The 18,569-nt window shown below is 42.4% G+C and overlaps 1 protein-coding gene and 1 long non-coding RNA gene across 3 annotated transcripts in view; one reads left to right on the forward strand and one right to left on the reverse strand.

The window, feature by feature from the left end:
* Window positions 1–9,975, reverse strand: part of LOC308063358 — a 25,026-nt gene extending 15,051 nt beyond the window's left edge. The window contains exon 1 of the long non-coding RNA XR_013927932.1: window positions 123–9,975. This is a non-coding gene — a long non-coding RNA (uncharacterized lncRNA). The remainder of the gene's footprint in view (window positions 1–122) is intronic.
* The window catches only part of HRH1 (histamine receptor H1), a 25,246-nt gene continuing 16,652 nt past the window's right edge, over window positions 9,976–18,569 (forward strand). The window contains exon 1 of one of the 2 annotated variants that reach the window (XM_080386168.1): window positions 9,976–10,408. The gene's annotated coding sequence lies outside the window, so the exon portion shown is untranslated. The other variant, XM_080386169.1, reaches the window with a different exon arrangement.

Consider the following 18,569-nt stretch of genomic DNA (forward strand, 5'->3'; position numbering starts at 1 on the left):
CTGACTCAGTCTGAAAAAAACTGATCTTATCTCTATTGCAGAAAACAGAACTCATCAATTGCGTGTGCATCTATGCACACACGTATGGAAAAACAGAAATCTTTTCATTTGGAAATGTTGACTTGGTGTTAGAAAGCTGAATTTTGGTTAATTTCTTTGTCATTAATCACAGGTGTGATCTTTTAGTTTTGGATGATGTTCTTTAACAACAGAAAAGATGAAGGGTCTGGAAGATTATTTGGTTTTGCACCAGACACTCAGTCCCTACACTTCATATCCTCCAGCGTTCAATGTGGCAAAGTTCAGAATGAGTCCAAAGACCCCAAAGAAATTAATGACAATGAAAATCTGTTCAGCCTTCCCAACCTGGCTTATTCTTGTGACTCAGTCGCACGTCAGGGGACCATCATGATCTGTAAGCCAACAGTGCTCCCTGGCTCACAGCTGCCCCCAAGCTATGCAGAGGGATCAAAACCACTGTTTGCAATATGGTTTTGAGCAAGGTATTTTAACACTTCATCACTAAGACAAAACAATCAATCACATGCACACAAATAAATGTTTTTCAGCTTTTTCTTTCTCTCCATCTGATTTAGACTTACTAATACTTCCTTGCTTTCCTAGGTAGAAGGGACTTACTGAACCCTGTCATGGTTTAACCGCAGCTGGCAACTAAGTACCACGCAGCTGCTCGCTCACCCCTCCACGGCGGGCTGGGGAAGAGGATCGGAAATACAGTAAAATCCATATATCGAGATAAGAAAAGTGTAATAATTTAAGTTAATAATAATAGTAATGCAAGGGGGGGGACAACTAAAACCCAAGAAAGACTATTGATGCACAATACAACTGCTGACCACCCACTGACCGATGCACATCCCACCCTCAAGCAGAGATCAGCCCTCGTGGCCAATTCCCCCAGTTTATACATACTGGGCATGACGCTCTATGGTATGGAATATCCCTGTGGCTAGTTCGGGTCAGCTGTCCTGGCTCTGCTCCCTGCCGGCTCCGGGGGCACTGCTCGCTGCCAGAGCCTGGGAAACTGAAAAGTCTTTGGCTTTGAGTAAGCACTACTTGGCAACAACTAAACCATCAGTGTGTTATCAACATTACTCTCATACTAAATCCAGAACACAGCACTGTGCCAGCTACTAGGAAGAAAATTAACTATCCCAGCCAAAACCAGGACACCCCGCACCAGGAAAAACATCTGTATTAACAAGGTCATTCTTTCACTTAAGTTACTTATTTGATGCCAATGAATTCCAATATTTCTTTTTACACCTAAGAAGCAGTGACCTTTGCTGAGGTCCATTCAGCATATCACCAGATATTTTTATTTAGTGTTTTTGTTTATTTTCACCAAATAATCACCACTTCCAATTGAACAGAATCTACTACAGCTGACGTGTGGACTTCAGCTTACCACAGTCTTTCAAAGAAAATTTATGAAGTGCTCATATTACAAAGTTTTGACTTAAAGATATAAAATGGGATTAATTTCCAAACGGTGCAATAATATTACAGTATCTGCTTTTACCTAAAACCGAGTCCAACCTTTCTCACACAAATGTGATGAAGACACACTGTAATGAAGATCTGCAACACTACCTCTGAATTAGTCTAACATAATTTGAGTATAACCTTATTCCAAAGGTAAAAATTAGTCTTTTCATATTTAAACTTAACAGTATTAATACCATATTTAATAAGGCATTTGCAGTGACACTCCCTTAGCCTTATTCATATGGTTAAAATGTGTGAATTATTTTAAATACATACAGTGCCATAATATATTTATTCTATGGTGTGTATATGTATAAAAAAAAATTCAAAGTAAAACATTTCCAGGCTACCTACTTCATTCCTCCCCCTCAGCACCCCCAATATGACTCCGTAAAAGACTAATTCAACAGCTCTCACAGAATGTATCATAACCCCTTTTAAAGTCTCGCACCGTGATCTCTTACGTTCAGTGCCTGAACATTTGGTTTCTTCCCCAAGTTCACACTAGGAGAGGAGCGCAGCACTAGCGCAGCCTGCCCAGGGAGGGGGTGGAAGCTCTATCCAGGAGGCGTTCGAGACCGCTAAGGAAAGCCATGACTGACCGCATCCAGGAGTGCCATTAGTCCCACTTGGACAGGAGACCGGACTAGATGACCCCCAGAGGTTCCTTCCAACCAACATTTCTGAGCTCCTTTTCACCCCAGCTGCACAGAGCCCAGAAAGCAAACAGGGTGGCACACTTCCAACTCGGACTTGCAGAAGCTGGTACTGAGAGCCGAGGGCGTAACAGCTCCGTCCAGTCCCCGTCTGTATCCAGTGGGAGGTGGATGGCCGAGGACAGGGAACGGGCAGACTTATCTGCCTCTAGTCGGCTCTGGGCGTCGTGGGTCTCTCTGCTGGATGATAACACACAAACTTTGCCCTTCGGCACAGCACTTCCTCCACTATTCCAAAGACCTTTAAAACATCAACACTCCCTCACTCCCTTTCATCTTTTTTTTTTTTTTCCTCTGTTATGGCTGACACATACTCACCCCTCGTGACACTATACAGCCCTCTGAGGACTAGAAACATCTGTCTTATCTAGATTGTTTAATCTTTACTACTCAGTTTCTCTAACAACCTTTTTTTATCCTGTTCCAGAATAAATCATCCACTGTAAGCATAAAGGAACACTGAACACATAGAGTTAATTTCCCTCTTTATCATGAGAAGTGCCTGTCACAATCTACAAGACAAAAATCAGGCATTTTCACAGTCCTAGCAGACAAGTTCTCAAGCGTTTTATGAAGATTACTATTTTGAGATTTCCAGAGAATTTTTACCACACCACAGACGTTTAAGACCATAACTGTAATTTCTGACAATTTTCTTAGGAACTTCAAGTTAACTTTCTGATGTGAATGTGCTAGACCTATGGCCAAAAAACTGACCACTCAAATGGACAGGTAGGATAATGACCCACACTTAAACAAAAAATTTCCCAGATGTACCTCGCATGTCGAAACTGTAACGGGAATTCTATATTCCCATCCCAGCGCTCTGTTTCTCAGAACCTAGTGCTCCAACATTGTCCAAAAATAAAGACATCTTAATTGTAGCCTGATTAGCAGAGAGAACAGTCTTAATCCTAGCTATTGTTTCTTTAGTGTTCCCCAGTTACTCAAGAGAACACTATACCCACAATTGCACCGTTCCCAGATCACGCAGCAGACGTAATGGCACATACTCCTCATGCCACCCCGTATTGTAAATCCAGAGTGATCCTTAACAGGCAAAGCCAGCTGTTCCCTCTACATAAGGGCAAGCTAGAATATACATTATACCTGTATTAGCTGCCCACATAGGCAGTAACTGAAACATTGCCCTGTATTAAAGTCCACGTTTATATAGCAATTTCATTGCTCCGTTGATATCAAAACAACCTCTTAAGGATAAAGGTAACGCTTAGCAGGTGAAGAATCTACAAGGTGGAGCAGTAATGTGGCCAAAGTCAAAGACCAGGATAAATGGGAGAATGTGAAGTCAGCGTCCATATCTTTGGATCCTCCATACAGAACCCCTGGTCTACCCAGCCCATTAAACTCATCGTGCCTGTCTCGTTCTCCCTCAGCCACGAGGTACAGGTGGGCCCAGGGCTCTTCAGCGAGAGTATCCATAACTTCAGCAGAGGCTGCCCAGCTGGGCCTGAAACTCCCGCTCCTCCCGCTTCAGCAACGGGAATGCCTAGAATGTTCTTAAGATGACATATTATCTTTCAGCTTTTGGTATACAGATGTTTGATTTGAGAGGGAACACGGGTTTAATTGTCCAGTCCCAGAAGGGCCACCCAGGATTTCTGTTCCATAGGTGCACAGGTTACCAGGAATAGCCACAGTTTGAACCAAGGTGTCCTGAAGCCCAGGTGATGCTTCACGCCTTTACACTTAAAGCACATCCACACAGATATAGAGGATGACCAACATCTTTTCGCTGTAGCTTCAATGGTTTGGTCTCTATTGCTCTGTTCCAAGATAAAATGCTAAAAAACACAGAGTAAAACGAGTTCTGTCCAATTAATGGAATGAAGTCCCTCTACCCAAGTACTGCTCCATGTATCGTTTCAAACAATGAGGCATGAATATTTTCCCAACAAAGCAAGCGGAAACATTTCCACCCTTAAAAGAGACTCACATTTAGGTCCTTAATGTCAAGATTAAATGATATTAGAGCTGATACTGTTCAGGAAGCAAACCTATTGCAAAGGGAATATATCTCCACCACGGTGCAGAGCTGATTTTGTTAACAATGTTTTCCAAAAGCAGGAGGAGGTCGGGGGGCTGGGGACAGGGGTTGGTGAGGGGGTGTGGGGGGGGTGTGTTTGTACATAAGTAGGCCCTGAGGCAGGAACCCTGGCATCCAGTCTCAACACCAAACTAACAGTGAGAGCTTCCTACAGCTTCCCTGTCTACAGGCCGTGCATACTAACCACAGGATGGCCAAGAAAGCACCTGCTCTACAGCAAAGTCAAGAGGGAAGAGACTCTTCATCTAGCTCATTATCAGTTCAAGAGGACACTGGTTCCCAAACCAACTTACTGCCTGGTGCCACAAACAAGATGCAGAGAATGCTTTACAGCTTCTTAAACCTGTTAAGATATCTTGTAACACCTGGAAACGTTATGTTTACACACATAACGTCCTCCATAATCGCATTCTCTCATCTGGAAATGGTTTCAGTCTAACATCTCTTCTTTAAATAGTTGTTACCTGTGCTACTTTCACTTTCTACCTGATTTTGCATTAATGCATCTGCTCATCCCTTAATCATTTTTCAGAACTGCAACTGTAAGGGTTACAAAGCAAAATGTTTAAATCAATTAAAAAGACAAGTCCTGGGTCTTCAGAACAGCTAGTTTTTTGTTTCTAGTTATTTGGTGTAATTACATACATCCTGACAGCAATTTTTTTTTACACTATAGGAAAGAATGATTTTTATTCCAGTGATGCACCTCAAAGATGGTCAAAACCTTCAGGATTTTGAATTCAGAAGAACACCTATATTCAAAGTAGTTGGATCCTGGTTTTTGCAACAGAATGTTGACAGAGCCCTTGCATCATCAATTTATTTCTCAAAAAATCCTAGAATTTTGTCTCCTTGGTTTTTATTAAGACATTATTAGCTTGCTGAAAGCTACATGCACCAATAAATAATACTGACACAATAGCAAGGAGTTAGTGACAAAATTCAGACTGTCCTTACAGGATGACTTTTTAACTATCAGAATTATGTTAGTCATTATCTAAACCACAAGAAACCCTAGCTATTACCATAAAGAAACCCTAGCTATTACCATAAGTACTTACAGTAGCAATTCAGTATAAGAATCATTAATAAGAAGTGTTCTGATGTAATATCACTTAGAACATCGCAAGAGAAGACTTCTGAATTGTAACAAGTTAATTTATACTGCACGCATGTGTGCCTAAAGTATGCAAAATGAGATTTTAATAAGTAGCAGCAAAAGTGCAAGGGATAATAGAAAGTTTCTACGGGAGGAGAGAGTTATTCCAGTTGGCACAACTTCAAAACACGCATTGATAAATTACTGGATTTTCCAGAAGAATATTCAAACCTGTAGTGCTACAGGAAACAGCGTCATCTGAAAAACATTATAAACACCACTAAGAAGCAACAGTTTTTAATCAGAGAACAGATTACTAATTCTAACACTATTTGTTTAAACTGTTCGTGTTCTTATGCATGCATTTTGTTTTGTTAACAAAGATCAAATTTCTCTGCAGCATCACTGCTCTCTTGTTATTGACAAAGATCTAAACCCCAAGAACAGATGCACGAGGCTCACGGCGTGTGCCGAGTGTTCCCGGTACGTTACGCTGCGGCTGGCACAGGTAAGGTTCCACCGCAAGGCAAAGGGGGTGAGATCAGTCCTGGGGAGGTGGGAGGACACTGACCTCACACAGCTGTGTCTTTCCTGAAAGTGACCCTGGGAACTGTTCTGTTCAAGTTTTATAGCAAAACAGCTATTACACACTCCTTAACACAGCTCACTACCCCCATTTTTAGCAGTTTAACTTGTTAGTTCAACCTTTATTTATTTATAGGAAAAATCTAGTAAAGACATTTTCATACAGTAGCAGACGATGTTAATTCTTACATTAAGCCAGATTACACTTTTCTATTTTTCCTTCCCAGGTGAGTTTTAAATACAAACAGCAGAAGATATTTTGGCTCTAAGAAAGGCTATTAAGACACTCCTCTCGGTCACAGATTCCCAAAAACATGAAATACAGATATACTCCACATACATGAGGCCAGTGGAAAAATAAGAGAAGCCTGAATTTCCCAGAGAAGATTAAAAGTTAAAGAACCTAACCTGGAGGAAAGCACATTCAGAAGCCAAGTATTTCTGGAATTATAATAGCAAGAACTGGTTTAATTTACTTACTTAGTAGTCAATGCCATTTTTTAACATCTATAGAAGCCGCACAAGGAGTTTTCCCTTATTTGTGCCTGCACTTCATTCAGCTGCCACGTCTGCCGGTTCCTCTCTAATAAATTTGAACTCGTTGACTAAGTTCACTCAGAGATGGAAATTCAAAGCTATTATGCTCTTACGTACAGGTTTAGTGAAGTGTAGGAACAGGACAGAGAAGATAGTCAAATTATCATCCTCAGTGAAGGAAAGATTGCAGATTATGGGCAGAAATTTCTAGTTTGGGCTGGTCTAAGTACGTGCATTAGCCAGATAATATCATGTATGTAGATTAAAGCTCTTCTGTCTGCCTCTTGCCCAGGTGTTAACCACTGTGGACACATAAGAGAGAGGGATGAAATGGCGAAGGAGGCTTACACTGTAGGAGAGTTGCTACATCAAACTTCAGGATCAGTGGCATTGTAAGAAAAACAGATAATTATTTAGGGATGTTTAAGTCTTACTGTGAAGAACATCTCCATAGGCTGCCTATAGTTTCGGTAAGACTCTTCTAAGTAAAGTTTATTTCCACTGGGAACAGGAGTATGCATGTCAACAATATATAAGCTCGTACTATGGATATAAATTCAAGTTATGTTGAAACCAGAAGCTAAACAGGCTAAATCCTTACAGCTTATCCAGAGGACTCAAATGGGTACATTTGAAAGAAGGATAAAGTGAAATCTAAATGTATCTGTAAAAAAAAACCACCAGGATGCTTTGTATTTTCATGTTGAATATTAAACCTGAAAATATTTCCAAAAAAAGGCTTCTTTTAGTTTTACTCACCTTGCAAGTAAACATGGCAACGGGAACCTTAGTCCACACAGTTCTGAGCATTCACATCTGCCCTTGGATACCTGTGACAATTGAGATAAGCTTTCAGTATTCTGAGACTCATCTTTCAATAGGCTACTTTTCAGTCAGGAAAAAAATTGTTAAGTGACTATAATGACATTAAGCGATCTTCCAAAACATCCAGTTATGCAGAATATAAGCATCTTAATAGCCTACGTGGACTGGAAGTAGCAAGAGTCCTGGCATATCACTAAAACCATAAAGCTTACAGTAATTTCAAATGCTTGCTGGTACCTGAAGACTCCTTGCAGCTACAAGAATCAATGAAAGAAAAACTGTAAGAAAATAACTGTCAAACAACCCAAGCACAAGTTTTAGCCATCTTTCAGATACTACTACTTTTGACAAGAATTTGAAAAAATTTTCTCATATGCATGGGCAGATTAGTTTATCTGGTCATTATTTATGATAAAACTGAGCCTGTAAGTTACACTAAAAATGTAATTTCAGAATTGATTGTGGTACTCTGAAGTCTGATAATCTGCAGAATTAAAAACAGAATAATAGTCAGGCAGCCATTTAACAGATAGTTTTAAATATAATTAAAACCAAACATTGACAGGCACTTGTACTATTATTAGCCTGTGGCTCAGTCTTCCCAAGTTAACACTAATGGTGATGTAAATCAGTAACGCTATCACAAACCATAATCCATTTGACTTGTTTGAAATTCTGTCAAAGTTTGTTTGAAAGGCTGTCTCTACAAATTCTTTCACAAAAGCAATCTGAGTTGGAAGTTTATAAAAACATGAGGCTTGAAAAGCCTGCCAAGTTTCGTGCGAGTATTTTATGAAAGTCTTCTTTTAAATAAGCCCCTGTCCATGTGAACGTGTTAGTAGACATGTTATGACACCTTTTGTGACTTCATCTGCCTCGCAATACAAGAGTTATAATTTCAAAAGAAATACAGAGAGAGAGACAGCGTGACACAGTAGAGACACATCCCCCACGCTCTTCCTGACAAGAATCCTAGCTCTTTCAGTCCCGGTGTAGAGCACAACAGCATCCTAGTGTCAGTTTTCACCCACAGCACTACACGTAGCAAGGGATGGTGTATTTGGGTGCTTTCTATCTAAATGGAAATGCCACATTCTATCTCCAACAGTACAAAGCCCCTGACATTCTGGAGGCCACTTAAATACTGTTTGGAATAAACACGTTTTCTGGGCAATACGAACATCTCACAGCAACACTGCAGCACTGATTCACGGCTTCCAGTCTCTCTCTGGCTTTGCTTGCAGAAAACATTGCTTGGATGGAAGAGGTCCAAAGGAGAATAAGCATGCAGAGCAGTTGCAACTTGGTGTTATATGGAAAGTTATAAACTTTACTGACTTTCAATATTCTCCCAAAGGGGCCTACATAAAACCTATTTGCACATAACTGGTGGGCCAAAACAACAGCAAAGGAGGCTGAGCATGAAACTGCTGCAAAAGCAAAGCTAAGTGTTATTGATTAGATAACGGGTAAGCATAAGCTGGTAGCACAGTTGTTCTTCAAGTAACATTGTAACAGGCACAAACATGAAAAACCCTTCATCTCTTGCAGAACCACTTCCCAGTTAAAGCTTCTCAGCACTGTTGCGGCACTGACTGACGCCAGCAGAGAGATGGTTCTTGCACAGGATTGCTCTGACCGCCTGCAGGGCCAAATGCCTGATAAAGGATGATTTACACAAGACCCAAGCATACATTCTTTAAGAAATTGTTTTTATGGTAACTACAATGGGACAGTTACCACTTTACTCAAGAGCAAAAAGATTGTCTTAGTAGCATCAAGAAAGTACTTCATGACTTTGACCCCTCACTTGGCAGAGGTGCACTTTTCGGCAAAGGAGATCATTCTGCTGGACTGAGTGCGTGAGTGAACGCATGAAAATACATTTCCCCGTATTTTGCTGTTGCTTCATGCGGTGCCGGGGTGACGACAATACACAATGGGGTGACGGTGGTGCAAAGTTTACGATACTCTCGTTACACAGTTACAATACAGTTAAAAGTGTGTAAGTATGCTGTTTGCAAAAACATAATTGCATGAATTCTTTACGACTTGCGTAAGATACAACAAACGATTCCTTCTGAGTCTACATGGAGCTTTCTGCAACACTTGTCAAAACATTTTAAAAAGTGAAGGGAGAATAAAGGCGATTTAAAAGAAAGGAGTGAAAACTGCTAAGTTAGTTGCTTTCCTTTGCAAAAAATCCCACCCCGTGTGTATGTTTAATATAGAGCAGATAGACTGGACATAGGTCCAGTCACCAAAAAAATCCCTTTAGGTAAGCTATGCAGTAACGTCTCCCACATCTGACATTTCTCAGGTCTTGAACTAGTTTTGTAAGACGGCGCCGCTGGAAGAAACTTTTACCAAGCTGCGTAAGAGCACCCACTCTTTGCCAGCGCAAGCGCACGGCCCTGCAGCCAGGGCAAGCGCGGGGTGACCCCGACCCAGGGTCCCATCCCCGCTCCTCCGCAGGACCCCGGTGTTCCCGGGGTAACTCCTCGCGTCCGCCCTCAGGGCAGCTGCCCCGCTGCGGACGGAGCATCTCTGCTCCTCGGGTACCAGCGTCCCCAGAGCACAGGCGTTCCCGGCGCTCCCGGCCGCCACGGCAGCCGCCTTCGGGGGTGGCGGGCGGCGCCCCCTGCTCGGCGGAGCTCCCGAGACCCCGGCGGAGCTCCCGCCCCCCCGTCGCGGGGGTTCGCAGGCTGCAGCCGGGCCGCCGGCGGCACTTGAAGCGGGGAGGGGAGACGCCGCCGCGGGCGGAGCAGCAGCGCCCGGTGCCGGCCCCGGCCCCCCGGCCCCGCGGAGCGGCGCAGGCAGAGCCGAGCGCTCCCCCCGGCGGCGCGGGCCCGCAGACGGGCGAAACTCGGCCGGGAGCAGCCGCCGGCAGCGCACGGGCGGGGCGGGGCGCCCCCAGCCCACCCCACCCCCGGCCCGGCCCAGCCCGGCCCAGCCCGGGGGCGCGGGCACCGGCCGGGGAACGGGGAGGCAGCGGCGCGGCTGCCGCCACCCGTGCGAGCCCTGCGCCGCCCGCCGCCGCCGGTCGCCGCTCGCCTCCTCGCGTTGCCGGTGAGTGCGCGGGGCCCGCGGGCGGGGGCAGCCGGGCCGGGGCGGGGGGCGGCGGCGCGGGGCGCGGCGGGGCGGGCGGCGGGACCAAGGGCACCGCCGAGCTTGCGGCGCCCCCGCTGGGCTGGGACTGCGGGCCTGGCGGAGGCGGCTGCTCCGCGCCGTGCCCCGCAGCGCCGTGCCCCGCAGCGCTGCCCCGCACTCCGCACGGCGCGGGGCGAACGGCTCCGTACAGGCGGGCGCCAGGCTGGTCACCCCCCGACACGCCGAGGGGGCTGCGGCGTTCCCGAGGGAAGGGGCAGCAGGACACGCGGAGCTGCGCCAGCCTCCCCGGGGGCCGGCCGCGCACCCGAGCGCGCAGGGCGCGGAGCTGGAGGGGCACCGCGCGTGAGGATGCTGTGCGGGTGAGGGGAAGGAGGAGAAGAGCCCACGGTCCCCGTTACACCTGGCGGTGACTCTGGCTGCCTGAATATCGAAGGTCAGGGTGAGAAGGCCATCGTACGATTGCCGGTGGGGGGAAATCGTGGCTGCGTTAATTTCCACAGGGGTCCTGTGGCATTTCCCGAATGCAGAGAAGTCCATCCCCCCCTGAGGAGGGACAGCGGGAACGGGGGGTATAGTAGGGACATCACCTGCCCTAAAGCTACCGCTGGGCAATGCTTCGTGTAGCCTCTCCAGCCTTTCCTTTGCAGACGCTGCACAGGAATGATGGAGAGGAATCGGACTTCTTGGATAAGCTGCTTCTAAACTGTTTACTTGCAAGATGCCAGGCTCTCTAGCTGTAAGACCTTGTGCTCCAGCAGTTAATCCTAGCCATTCGTTTAATTCAACAAGCAACATTAAAATGCCTGGAGAAAGTTAAGACATTGTTTTAGTCATATATTTATATAAATATATAAAAGGAAGAGTTCAGACACTCAATGGGTAATTGCTAAAATATGAAGGAGCTCATCATATTACTACAGTCAGGTTACCAGACATTTGAAGAGACTGACAACTCGATATATATTCCAAATTAGAGCAAAAAAATAATTTAGTACATTAACATATCTAAATGAGCTGAAACCAAACCTTTTAAGTAACAGGGCTTACTTTTGTTAACATACAAAGGGACAGTAAGTCCACACACCCACTGGGATTTCTAAATTTGTGCATCTTTGTGATGAAGTCTTTTGTATAGCTTAAAAGCGCCAAAAGTTCACTTGGGTTGAAATTCAAGCTCATTTTGGTAGATTGCCAAAGAAATTTCATATTGATCAGCACTTCAGTAAGCTCTGGGGCTTGGGAGGGAAGATTCACAATAAATGTCCGATTTTCTTGAAGCCTAAAGGGTTCAATCTGTTTCATAAAATGTTAAAGACACTGCTCTGTAGTATTGTTTGGGTAATAGATCCTAATAAGTATTAGGAACACATTTCCTATTATGAATTGTAATATTAGTATGATCATGAGTTGGTTTGTGCTTACCTTGACCAGACACTAACTCTGGAGCAAGGGGAGTTCTAAGATATTTTTCCTTCTTTTGAAGAATAGCAACATTAGATTCTTCGATACGTATACAAAGAGCTAGACAAAAGAAAACAACTTGAAGGATATGAATCTGAACTTGAGAAATCCGTCTTTGTTGAAGCTGAATTATTTTTGTTCTAAAATAATATCCACATCTAGCATTTCTTCAGAATTCAGAGAAATTATTCATAGATAGGTTCATCAGTCTTTTTTTCCCCACTTTTTTGTTACACTGTTACCTGTAACAAGTGGTTAACTTTTATCAGACAATGAAGCTTTGTTTATCCATGCCCAGTTATTTCTACTGGAAACCATTAAACTGCATAGGAGGTATAGTATTGGGGTATGCAACCTCAACATTTAAAGGACTAACAGCTCGCATTTACATACATGATTTTTTTGTTTAGTGATTCTCCAGTAGCGACTCACCAGGTCACTTGGAAAGAAACAGACAAATCTCGGTATCTAAGTGGCTGGTTGAGCTACATTTTAAAAAGGTAACTATTTCTGACGTAGAAAGACTAAAACCAGCTTATTCTACAGTTCATCAAGGGTTGGAGTAAGTAGTAACACAAGGCAGAATCCAAAAACCTCTAAAGACTTTTTGCTGTCCCTGTATGAAAGACGTCCTGGTTTAGTGAAGTTGGATTAATGGATTCCAAGAACAGAACAGATCCCCAGCGAAAAGGCACCACTGCAGCTACTCCGTTTTAAAGGCACCACAACACGGAAAAATTCCCCTCATTTACAAGAGATTTTACAGCTTGTGGTTTTGTTTACTGCATCAAAGCACAAAGGAGTTTTCATCTACTACAGCAGTTATTTAATAGGCCTAACACCTACAGCAAAAGTCTCTTTTTACAGCTAGCTAATGGAGTAGGGAAGGGAATGTTTCTCCAGCACTGTGCTACTTAATGACAATAACACTTAAATACTGGTTTGTTAAGAGATCACACTGATAATGAACTAGATGATGCTGATGATATTTAGGCTAGCAGGGAAAATTAATACCCTATCTGGAAGCTTTAGGGTTCTAGTCATGGTGGATTTCCCCCCAGTTTCTGGGAAAAAAATGATCCATATATGGGAAATACCACCACAGGAACATTTATGTATTTTTGTCATGGAAAAACTGACATTTAGTACAACTCAAAACAGAAAGTTGAGTCGCTGGAAGAAGAGTTTAATAGAAGGTCTGGGTTTAGATTTTGAAGGCCAGAACATTCTTTGTAATTTGTCCATTTTCTGTTAGCTCTTTTGGGTTTAGTGCTTGTGAAATATAGGCCCAGCATTAAAAATAGTTGTGCAAAAATGCCAGCCAGAGGGGAAAAAAGGATATATCTGTCCACTGATAATTTCAGGTTAAGACACAGATGTAAAAAATAATACATTTCTTCGGGAAAAAAAGAAAACGTACATACGTATCATATACAACAGTATCTAGAAAATAGTTTAATTAAGTTGGAATTATATTGCTGAGCACATGTATACATCGTCAACAACTTAAACTTCTAAAGGTTCAGTATTAGTATATGAAAATGAAGGTCGCTCATCAGAAGATGGCAGCATTAGACAGGACACACCCAGGCATCCCACAGGTTTCCAAGTCTCCCTCATGCATTCAACACGTGAAAGATGCTGAAGCTACACTTTCAGACTGTCCTGATGTAGGAGATGCTACTGGAAGTTAAAACATGGTATTTGAGATCTCTTTCCTACAAATACTGACTCTACTAAGGACACTGAATGTAAAAATGCCCTCTGCTCTGGGTCGGTATTCCTCAGCATGGTTTAGAGCTGTCAGTGATACACATTCATTAACAACAATCTTAAAAAAAAACAAAACCCAAACATCAACTTTCAAATGGCTAAGACTACATAATTTTGCTGAAAATTCTTGAGATGGGCTTCATTTTAAACTGTAATACATCAAAGTTCAGCTGCTTTCTTAGGATGTAGATTCCGGTAATAATCTAGCTGCATATAGCCACGTATTGACTGCTTCCAGATTAGACGAGATTTTTAGGCTGCTTGTTGCATATTTGTTCATGTACTTTATTCACTGAGTCAAAGGACATGGCTCTACTACGATCCATGTACTAGAAGAAATTCAAGTTGATTCTAACATTAAATGTAACTTGATCGCTTTCAGTTTTGTATGATTCTCCTGCAATTCACTATTCCATTTATGGGATCCCCCGTAAAAGAAAACCTTCTTTCCAGTTAAGCAGCTACAGTTTCCATGTGTTTGTTTTCCCCTTTTCTAAACTGCAAAATGTTCCTAAACAAATGCACCGAACCTACTGCCTTCACTGGTTCTGCTGACAAGCAACGAGCCTGCAACTGTATTCCTGTAAATTAAGGCTCTCCAGGTTATGAACCACATCCTGACAATTTTTTCTTCTTAAATAATTAGTGTTTCCCTAGCCAAGTTTCTGTCAGTAGTTGAATGCCAGAGGATATTTAATATTTTTTCCTGATACTATTCCTGTAGCTTTCATATTAATCATACAGGCCAGCTATTACGTTCCATTCCCCGCAAAAGAAAGGGCAGAGGGACGACCAGGAAAAACCTGGGGAAGCTCAGGGAAGCTGAAGCAAAGGACTGCAAAAGGAGAACCTTACAGCTTTGGCACGAAGCAGGATGTATTGAAATGCACAGGAAAATGCACTTTCTTCTATTCTTCCTTCGCTTTCCATGCCTGATTTCAACTATTGATCTGTGTCTCCAGGAGTTACAAAACACTGTTGAATATGTGTCTGTATTGGAACAATGAAAATTCAAAGCAGCAGAATGTGGTTTGGAGTATAAACAAACGCCAGTGTTCGAGATCTCAAAGACATAGGTGCTCTGTCCTTAGTTATGCATGGAAAAATAATGCTCTTGAGTCAATTCTCAGCCTAAAAAGTAACGTTAAGAACCCAGAACAATGCCATGAACCGGTAGATACTGTGGAAGCCTGCAGAGTTCGTGCTTCACTTCAGCTTTCAACACTATTTTTGAGTTCTAAAGAGAGGAAACAGAAAAGAGATGATGTGCAGTGGAATCAGTACCATAAATACACCAGCAAAAAACAATTTTGAAAGGACTTAAGCATAAACAGCATGTGAAATCTGACAGTATTAATGGTAAACTGTTTATAGCAAAGAGCATAGCCAGAGTAAAATCGCATGCCACAAATGGTAACTGTTCTTTAAAGAAGGAAACATAAGCACTGTCTTTCCTCTTCACCACTACTCGCTAGCCTTTGACTAGTCGTAGGTGGTTCAGGAGAATGTTTCAGCTCCTAACCACTCTACACCAAATCCAACTTCACAGGACTCCATTTGGTTTTGGTGTTTAGCTTCCTGCTTGGAGTAAAGTATTACTTAGCATTAAACTGTATGTTAAACTGTATGCTCATCTATGCAAATTAATCAGGACATGCATGCTCATACAATTAAATGCTACTATTGCCAGTATTTTCCGTTCACACAAGGATTTCTCTACACAGGAAAGCATTTTAGATGCACATTAAGCTTCACTTCTTGGGTATACACCTTACATAGTACAGGAAACTTTTTTGAACAAATATTTGATATTTTTCTGTATATTGCATATTATTATGTGAACACTTCCTTAGACTAACACGTTTGTATTTTGGATTCAATTTCCATTTTTGACAGATGGCCACAGCTCCAAGAATATGGCTTCCGATCATCACTTTTTTAAGTTAAATGGGTGGTGGGGGGGGTTGTATACTGTAAACAATACCTAGCCTATACTTCTGGGTTCACACATACTCGGCATCATATAGGAACCATACGGTAAAAGTTGTATTTGTTGTCATCTGGGGAGATCAAATAATTAACTTCATAAAAAAAAAAAGTGCAGAACACATACACGGGAACACACAAGAAATAACAAAACCAGAGCAAAGTTTTCCCTAGGACCGACTCCCCTGCACAAGGAAAAGAGCTTTGATGGCACTCTGGTTATGCTAATGAGAGTAAGAACCTTCACAGGAATGTTTCTGCGATTAGTCTTTGCTCAGGAACTGGCCCTTACAGTGTGAGTCTAAGTTTTGAAACCAACCTCTCGTGTTTGTGAGTGCCCAAGAACAGAAACATAAGACTTGATGGAAGGATGCAAAGTGAGTATCAGCTGAAGCCAAATAACTGGGATGAATTAGATTTGTTTCAAAATACTCCTTTTACAAGGTGCTTCTCCATGTAGATAAGGCATAAGCAAGTAGTAAATCATGCTTTTCATGCCAAACGGTTTCAAATCAGTATCTCCATATAGGCACAACTGAAGTAATGAACATTTCAAACTTCCAGTTGCTTGACAGTGAAGCTGTATTTGTACCATGAAGTCATATTCTTCCAAATTTTACAGAAATAATATGCTTTTGACAGGTTATAATAGTTTGTCTAGTTCCCCTGAAGTGATGTGCATTCATAACAGCATATAATTTAACTTCTCAATTAAGCTGGAAAGTGACTGACCACTCTGACACGCCACAGAAGCACACTAGTTAACTCTGGGACTAACTCAGTTCCATGTAGCAGCACAACACGCTGTTTAAAACTAGAAAGAGTGTAAGGTCAGCAAAGGTACACTATTGCAGTATTAGAAACATAACTGGCTACGCAGTTGGGTTGGTTTGGGTTTTTTTTTCTTTTCTAATGGCAAAATTTTATATTAATGATTTATCAATACTTTTAAATGACCTCTGAGAAATTTGTCAGCGGTAAAATAAGCATGTTTGTTCTCACTGCACAAAATGAAAAGCTGTTTTCCTTCCCTGACCCCCCACAAGAAATTTAACAGTAGATAGACTTAGTAGTTACCCAAAGATATCAGACTGTAAAGCGAGAGGAAGATTAAAGATACGATCCAGTACAGTATTCTTAATGCAATGAAGAAAACAGTGCACGAGTCAGGGGGAGGTAGGTGAAAGGTCAGGGCACCAGAGGCAGTTATTTCCGAAAGAGACAAGTCTTTTCAAAAGCAGACACCGTACAGCACCTTAATCAAGACTTGAGCTCAGACACTGCCGTGGTGACTCAATTTCCTCACAGAGTTCAGTGCTTCTTGTAGAAAGCTAAGGACTCGGGATGCATGTGTGCAAATAGGAGGGACAGCATGACTGTATATAATGATTTGCATTATTCATGCTAAAACTTTGTTTCAGAAGGCTGTGGAGGTCTAAACTTTTTGCTGGCAGATAGCTAAAATTGTCGATAATTTCATTCCCACTAAAGCCAGGACCCTCAGCCAAATAAAAGCATAAAGATCAACAATCAGAAAAATCTGTGCTGACAGCAGCATGTAGCCTGCCAGTCTGATTGATGCATGTGGCTGTGATTCTATAAAAACTAAAACCTGAAAATATCAAGTACAATCAAGTCAAGCATCATGCACAAGCCCAAAGCTGAACTTTCACTGATATTTTCAAATCTTTCAGCCTGTCCCATTTTCTTGCTCTTTGAGTTATGCTTCACTAAGAAAACCAGATGTAGTATTTCCTTGATTAAGTAAAAGCAGAAGTATTTACCTGTAATCCTGACAGGCTGTACCCTAAAATCCAGATATACAAATAAAAATCAGCAATAGCACAGTAGTATTGCTGGACTGAAAAGAAACTACCCTTCTATAAGCAAGTTACAAATTCAGTATATCATACAGTTATAATGATAAATACCTTTTTTCTCCTTGGAAGACTTCATAAAATTCCTTAAAAACTTCAAGTTCCCTTCACAATAGCCTCTGTATTCCGTCTTTTTGTTGTTCATAAGGTCTGCTTGCTAACTGTAGAACATCACCCTCCAGTTTAGAGGAATAAGGATAAATCTGATGTCACAGATCAGACCGCACCTGTATAAAAGGGCAGAAGTGATGACCTTGCTCTAGTTCCTTTGCAATGCTGCATGAAGTGGTCACCTACTCACTGCTCCAAGCGTTGGAGGACCATTCACAGTGTACTGCATGTTCAGAATAAATGGATAAATTAATTCAAGAAGACTTCAGTTCTAGTTTAAAATGAGTCATCGTGTGCATTCCTAGAGACGATTGAATGAATATGCCTTAGGAGTGTGGATGTAACAGCATTACTTCTTCTATTCTGCTTTGTTCTTGCTCTGAAACTACACAGCCTATTCACATTTCGTTTAGACAAGTGACTGAACCAGGAGGGGAAAAAGAAGTGCAGTAATTCTAGCATTGGACCGTTCACTCTCTTTGGAACTGAAAGTGTGTAGAAGGCTTCAGAAACAGCCAGCTTGTCTTTGCCCTCCCCAGGAACAGCACCTTTGCCAACCACCACCAGCACACTGAAGGCCTGCACCTTTTCCCAGGGCATCCCACTCCTGAAATGAGCATGCAGACCACCAGTCCAGCAACTCAACAATTTTCTCTCTGCAGTCTGGTCTGTAAAGTAGATTTCAGCACATCTGCAATACTGTCCATCTGCTACATTAGCTCTGGCCTCATTTTTCCCTAAGACAGCATTTCCATCAAGAATTACTGAAAATTCTCTGCCACCAAATGCATGCGATACAAGTTCATGCAAAACTAGACAGCCAGACATCCGAATCCGTCAGTTAAGAGTTTCTTCACAGTCAGGCTGGGTTGTTTGTTCACATAGTAAAAGATTTATTTATAACTCTCACT

The sequence above is a fragment of the Falco punctatus genome (genome assembly GCF_963210335.1).
Source record: "Falco punctatus genome assembly, chromosome: 4".
Classification (NCBI taxonomy): domain Eukaryota; kingdom Metazoa; phylum Chordata; class Aves; order Falconiformes; family Falconidae; genus Falco; species Falco punctatus.